This window comes from Equus przewalskii, chromosome 2, assembly GCF_037783145.1.
Source record: "Equus przewalskii isolate Varuska chromosome 2, EquPr2, whole genome shotgun sequence".
Lineage (NCBI taxonomy): Eukaryota > Metazoa > Chordata > Mammalia > Perissodactyla > Equidae > Equus > Equus przewalskii.
Window position 1 is genome coordinate 49,682,932 of NC_091832.1, and position 7,195 is coordinate 49,690,126.

Sequence of the window (7,195 nt, forward strand, 5' to 3'; positions counted from 1 at the left end):
CCCAGGAAGGCCTGGAGCAGGCATCAGCTCCAGGAATCCTTTACCCGCAGGCTCCAGAGTCTCGTGGCACAGCCCTGTCCCCTCCAAGGAGCAGCTGGGGAAGGCAGCCTTGGCAGTGCCCCCAGGCAGTGGCTGAGCAGGCCCACTGCCCAGCCCGCACTGCTCACAGCTTCGTCAGCAGTGAAGGCCCCCAGCAGCGGGCCATGCTGCCAGCTGACGCCTGTCCCCTCAGGCCGGCGGCTGCTCAAGCACAGAGCCCTGCTTACCTCAGCCCAGACAGACCCGAGTGGAGCCCTGAGAGGCAAGTGACACTGCAGAGTGGTAAAGTGACCGGCAAGAAGGGGCCGGCGAGTGGGACGGAAGGAGGAAGGGGGCTGGGAAGCAGCCCTGGCACCCAGGATGCTCCAAGAGCCTCTGGGTGGCCGCCTCACCTCCACGCTCAGCCTGCTTCCGGGAGTGGTGCTGGGAGGTCCCCTTTCCTGAGGCCCCGGGGTCCTGGGGGGAAGGGCCTGTGTAACATCACTGACAGCGCTGCACACACACTTTCTCATGCCCACCCCAATGGCCGAGGCGTCGGCATCCCGACTCCTGTTTACAGAGGAGGAAGCTGAGGCCTGCTCGGGGAGCTGCACCGAAGCCCCACGGGCAGAGTGCCGTGTGGTCGCCACATCTGCTCTGATTCCCAAGCTTCGGCTTCCGGAGCAGAACCCCCGCTTGTCTCTGGGGCTGGCATTGGCCCTGGGGTTTGAGGTGGAGCCACACGGTGTCACGAGAGCAGCCAGCTGGGACCCCTTCTGCTGCAGGAGACCTCTGTACCTCCTTATCTGCAAGTTTGCTCACTGATTCTTATCGAAGCCACAAAGGTCCTGTCCCCCTCTAGTGATGGGCCGACGCCCCCAGGGCTGCCTGTTACACAAAGGGCAGGTCGCACCCTTCTCCCCTCCGCCACCACAGCCCAGCAGGGCGCAGGGATGGAAGCAAATGAGGGGAAGGCCGCAGCTGCCGCCAGCATGTGGAACATTGAACGCTGTCGTCTTCCTTCCCCTCCCGCTAAGTGGTGCTCACCGACTGCCTGGGGCCAGATCCGCAGCCACGAATCGCGGGCGGGAGCAGGGCAGCTGGCCGAGGGTCGGCCGAGGCAGGTGCAGGCTGATTGTCCTGCGCAGGCTGCACCCGGGCGGGTATTTGCACTTCAAAGGGGGTCGGCTCCAGTTCCCCACTCTTGGGACCCGAGTCTATTCTGGGGAAAATCAAGTTGCTTTGAGTAGTTACCCATCCAGGCCCACCCGCTTCTTAACGTGAGGGCGGTTTTAATCCACCCGAGGAGTTAAGCACCCCCCCACCCAGAGACTCCCAAGGACCCTCCTGTGCTGGCTGCAATCCTGACGGGGTCTGTTCTGGTCTGCGCCACAGGAGGGCCTGGCGTTACCCCCTCTGCATGGACACCCTTTAATCTCAGTCCTTCAGCACCCGCTGTTCCGGGTTGAATTGTGTCCCCCAAAGAGACATGTTGACGTCCTAAGCCCCGCACCTCAGGACAGATTGTGACTGTGTTTGGAAATAGGGTCATTGTAGATGTCCTCAGTTAAGAAGAGGCGGCCCTAATCCAGCATGACTGGTGTCCTTGTGAGAAGAGGGAGAGACACAGAGAGCATACGACGTGAAGACACAGAGGCACAGCGCTGGACGCAGGCAGAGACTGGAGTGACGCTACCACAAGCCAAGGTGGGCCCGCAGGGCCAGCAGAACCTGGGAGAAGAGGAGGGACCCCGCCCAGAGCCCGCGGAGGGAGCAGGGCCTGCCCACACCTTGATTTCCAGCTTCTGGCCTCCGCGACTGTGAGCGATAAATTTCTGATGTTTCAGGGCCCCCAGAGTGTGGTCCTTGTCGGGCAGCCTAGGACACTACAGAGCCCTGGAAGGCAGGTGGTATTGTCCCTCCTGAGCTGCTGTTCACACCAGAGCTCTGTGTGTGTGTGTGTGTGTGTGTGTGTGTGGCTGGGGGAGACCAACCCCAGTCCAGCCTGAACCCCGACCCCTGTAATTAAGCCCCACAGGAACTAAGGTGTGACCAGGGCCCTGAAACCACACAATGAAATGGAAAGAAGCAGAGGGCACCCCCTCCGCCAAGTCAGTCCCTCTCCCTCCCCGGCGCCCGGCACTGTTGGCACAGTCAGCCTTGTAGTTCCTCACGTCTGTGTCTCCACCAGACCATGAGCCAAGATCCCAGGAACTGGGGTCAGCAGATGCTCTGCTCACTAAATGCTGCCTGATGTGGGTGCCTCTTGCTCTGGGTGCAGTTGGGGATTCAAAAGGCATGGCACCCTCAATGAGATGGGATCCGAGGGTGGCTGAGATCCTCTCCCACAACCCAGCCCCCAGGAACAACAGAGGGCCCTTGTCATAGTCGACTCAGTCCTCCCCTTGCAGGGGCGCTGGCCTCAGCATCTGGGGTGGGGCCGTGGGCCAAAGCGAGCGGCTCTGAGAAGTGGTACACGGTCGCCCTCCCTCCTGGCTGTCCCACCGCGCAGGACAGGCAGATTGGAGCGCAGGGGGAAGGCGACCAAGTGGGGACTGGAGAAGGGGCTCCAGTGGTCATTGGCCATGCAGATGACGCTTGCCAGCATCCCACTACCATTCAGGGCGCTGTGACATGGGGGCGGCACGGCTCCTGAACGCCCGAACCCGCGTTCTTCCCGCAGGGCCACCAGCCACTGGCCTCCATCCTGGGGCTGTGCTTGCTGGCCGCTTGCGGCACTGGCAGAGGAGCTCCCCGGAAAGTTGACTCCTCATCGCACCACAGCGCCCCACACCATGAGACACACACCGCAACGCACCACATTGCACCACGCTACATCAACCGCACACAGACACATCACCCACACACATCATGTCATACTACACCACACAACACACCGACCACAACACACCCCAGCCCCCCTTCCCTTGCCAGCCCCAATCTGGCTGTACCAGCTGTCCTCCTCAGGCCTGAAGTTCCACCACTGGAGATTTACAGGGGACATCCCAGGAGTCCCTGAAAGTGCCTGTGACCTCGGCACATTAGAGACACTCAACAAACATTCCTTCTCTTCTCAGTAATTTGCCCAAGTTCATAAACAAGTCTGGCTCTCGGCAGTGAGCACCAGTGAGCATCTACACAGCCGTCTTGGAGGCAGGAGGCAGGAGGAGGCAAGCTGTGTGTCACCGCACTTCAGCACTGCTCAGGACTCTGGGTTTGCTCCTGGTGCCATGGTGAGGCTTGGAGGGTGGGCTGGAGCTGGATGGAGGCCCCATCCACGGGGCATGGCGTTGGTGTGCGGTCCCGGGTCAGAGGTGGGGTGGCAGAGAGGAGGGTGCAGAGAGCAGGGGAGAAGACAGATGGTGGGCCGAACGCTGGAGCCAAGGTGGCAGCTGATCTCGCTCCAGGACCACCGCTCCAGCCGGCCCAGCTGAGCCCCTCCCTAGCCTGGCCCTCAGCTCTGGAGCCACCTAGCCCACACCCACACTTCTTCCTAGGGGCCGCCCTGCTGGCTCCTCTCCCCTGAGGGTGGCCCAGACAGAGGCAGCCAGAGAGCCCTGCCCTCTTTCTGCGGGCCTCACTTGTGTCACAGGCAACCTGGAGGTTGACTTGCTCTCTGGCGAGGGGTGAGGATGAAATGGAAGGAATGTGGTGCCTTTCCGCATGTGGCAGCACCCTTCAGCCCCTTCCCACCCACACCATGCACACACCCACATACACACTCACACACACACCTCTAAAGCCCTAATTTTCAACATCAACTTAAAAAACATCTAGAAACTAGAGAAAAGGAGCACTTTTTCCGCTGGTTTATCCTGTGTGTGTATGTCTGTGTGTGTGTGCTGTGTGTATGTGTATGTGCGTATGTGTGGTGTGTGTGTATGTGTGGTGTGTGTGTGTATGCGGTGTGTGTGTGTGGTGTGTGTGTGTATGTGTGGTGTGTGTGTATGTGTGGTGTGTAGGTGTGGTGTGTACCTGTGTGGTGTGTGCCTGTGTGGTGTGTGTGTAGGTGTGGTGTGTGTGTGGTGTGTGTGGTGTGGTGTGTGTGTGTGGTGTGTGTGTCTGTGTGGTGTGTGTGTCTGTGTGGTGTGCATGTGTGGTGTGTGTAAGTGTGGTGTGTGCCTGTGTGGTGTGTGTGTGTGAATAAGAAAAGTAAATTTGCTTGAGAGGCTTTTTCCTTTTCTGAGACAGTTGCGCCCTTGGGGAATCGCGCATAAGATGATACTACCCAATTAAGACACGTTCAAGACAGCGTGTGCAGTGGAGCCTGAGAGCACGGTTGCTTTTCTTGGGTTCAGGAGGCGGGAGGAGGGGGCGGTAACTGGATCGGGGAAGCAGGGCTTGGGGTGGCGGGGTTTTCTTTGGTTTTCCACGACTGTGTCTTTCTGCGATGCCAGCTCTCGCGCGGAGCCGGCCAGTTGGCATCGCCCGGGCCCCTCCCGCTTTCTAAGTATAGTCCTTGAGGCCCAGCCAGATGCAGCCGGAGCCAGAGTTTCCCTGGAAAGCATTTGCTTTCGGGGCAGAGTCCGGGGAGCTGGAGCCCCAGGCCAGTGGGACGCCCCGGCCACAGAGGTGCTGAGTCCCTCCTCCTTTCTTCTGGCTGTGGGGCAGGCCTGCTTCCCTCAGCTCCCTGCCGGCACAGGAAGAGCTTGATGGCTGGTCCTGAGGCTCCTCCCAGGCTGACCTCTGGGTGGGGCGGCACTGTCCCTCCAGTCTGGTGCTGGCAAAGGTTGGGACCAGAGCTCCAAGCTGCTCAGAGTGGCATTTTCAGGGGCTGTAGGACAGAGGGCCCTGGAGAGCTTGGGCCACTCTGATGGGCAGTGGGGGAGAAAAGCAAGGTGACCCTGAGCCAGCTGACATTCCTCTGCTCACCCCTGTTCCCTGACTGTGCCCATACCCAGCCCCCTCCCACCTAGAGCCCAGCATTCTCATGTGACCCGGATTTTCTCCAGTTTGGGAAATGCTTCAGAAAGCATTCACTTACTGGGGATCACCTCTTCAGGGATATTCACACTCCTGAAAGCTCAGCCCAAAGACATGCATATCTAAGGGTGGAATTTCAGGACTGTGATGGAAAGGGCTTGCTTTGAGGGGAGGGTGGGGCCTCTCTCAGTCTGCGGGAAGGTGGGGGAGAGGAGCTCAGAACACAACCTTTTATGGCTAGTCAGGGACAGCGGAGGGGGCTGTAAGAAGGGCGGAAAGAAGGCAGCCCGGTGTCTGAGCGCGAGCTCGAGCTGTGGCCGCGGCAGGCCCCGCGCGGCTGCGTCTGCACAGCGCAGGGCTCTGGGAGCGCCGCCCTCCAGCCCAGGACACGTGGACTCCCCGCGGCGGCCCGCCCAGGCCCGCTCTGCTGTGCCCACAGCCTCCCGCCTGGAAGAACCGGCGGTCACACGGAGGGAACCCGGCCTCGGATCCTCGGGCCGCCCCCGCTCAGGCCCCGCACCCAGGAGCGGGCCGCAGGCGCCGCATCCCGGCAGGCAAATCGTCCTGTTGTTCTGCTGTGAGGAATTTAATTTGCCTCACCTGTCACTGATTAAAACGCCGTCGTGAGCCTACTTACTGCTCGATCAGCCATAATTGAGGCAGTAGCGCCAGGGGCAGGGGGAGTGGTGGGCAGGAGAGCAGCCGGGACTGCGTGTGCACGTGCGTCCGTGCGCTTGGCTGGCACTGGGGGCGGCGCTGAAGGAGGCGGGGCTGGGAGAGCGGAGGCTGCTCTGGGGGCGGTGGGAGGAGGGCTCTAAGTGCCCCTTGCTCCGTGGGGTTTGGGTCGTGTCACAGGCTGGCTCCGGCCCAGGCCTGCTCCACCACACCCCCGAACAAATCCCTCTTTGTTCCTTTCTTCCCCCAGCTGCGCCCTCTCTCCAGAGGCTTTCCCCCACGAGCCAGCCTTCTGGAGCTGAGAGCCGGGAGAAAAAGCAGGATGTGCTGGTGGACAGCTGACGGGATGAAGTCAGCTGTTCCCGGCGCTGGAGCTTTGCTGAGGCCGCTGGAGCCTGGAACACCACTGCAATTCATTGCATCTTGCAGCAGTGACATTATATTAACAAATAATAGTAATTATAGTAACAACGAATTGTGATAGGAGTAATCAAATAACAGCGACACTAGAGCTAACTTTTATTGGGCATTTTCTCATTTAATTGTCAAAACAACCGTCCGAAGCACAGGGACATGAAGTAACTTACCCAGCGTCACAGGCTCGGCAGCGCGGGAGACTGGAGGTGAACCCAGCGGCTCTGCTGGTGCAGCTGGAGCGCTTGACCCCTCGCCTCGCTGCCTCCCGCTGAGGAGTCCGCGCCGGCCTCAGGGGAGAACCCAGGGCTGGGCTGCAGAGCAGGGATTGTCATAAAGATTGTGACCCACGGTGTTTACTGAGCTTACCTGAATGGTAGGTGAGCTGTCTTAGGGACTGTGCTTTGATCTGTGGTTAGATTCAGCTTTGCCCAGGTAGGTACTGGAACCATAAAGTGCAGAGACCTGCAGGTTGGGGAGAAACCTGGGGGCAGCCTGACCTTCCTCACGTGGTTCAGAAACCCCTGCTGCCGGGGCTGCTTGGGGCTGAGCGCAGGCCCTACCCCTCCGCCGGCGAGCCTACCCTGCGGCAGCACGCGGAGACAGCGTCCGCCCGGCAGCTGCCTAGGTCCACGCTCTGCGGCTTGTTCTCGGGGAAGAAGGAGCCCCCCTCTCTCATTTCCCTTTTGTTCCCCTTTTTCCTAGAATCATAAGCAGGTCTGGGGGCTCCAGGAAGGCTGTGTCCTGGCCAGCCCTGCAGAGGAAGAGCGGTGCAGGAGGCCTCCCCCAACCCCACTGGCTGCGCTCCTGCCGCTGGAGCCGAGGGAGCATCTCTCCCACGCCGCGCTCTCCCGGGGCTCCGCTTTCCTGGTGTTCCTAGATCTTTGGATCTAGGCAAAGTAAGGGGGCTGGATTTGGCAAGTATTGGGGCTGCTGGTGGGCGTTCTGGTCATCTATTTCTGTGCCACGTAAGAAATCACCCTGGAGTTAGTGCTTGAAAACACTGCCGCTTAATGTGCTCCTGGTTCTGAGGTCAGGACTCTGGAAGGGCAGAATGGGGGAACAAGTCTCTGCTCCCCTGGGTCAGCTGAGTCCTGGGCCGCTCGCTCTGCTGCACTCGGCTGGAGCCTAGCTACAACCACTGCACCCCTCCTGTTCCAGGGGG

General features: G+C 60.3%; 1 long non-coding RNA gene across 1 annotated transcript; it reads left to right on the forward strand.

The window, feature by feature from the left end:
• The first annotated feature begins 5,233 nt into the window (after positions 1-5,233).
• LOC139081184 (uncharacterized) lies at positions 5,234-6,132 on the forward strand. Its single transcript, XR_011536302.1, has 2 exons — positions 5,234-5,518; positions 5,867-6,132. It is a non-coding gene; the product is annotated as an uncharacterized lncRNA (long non-coding RNA).
• The last annotated feature ends 1,063 nt before the right edge of the window (positions 6,133-7,195 follow it).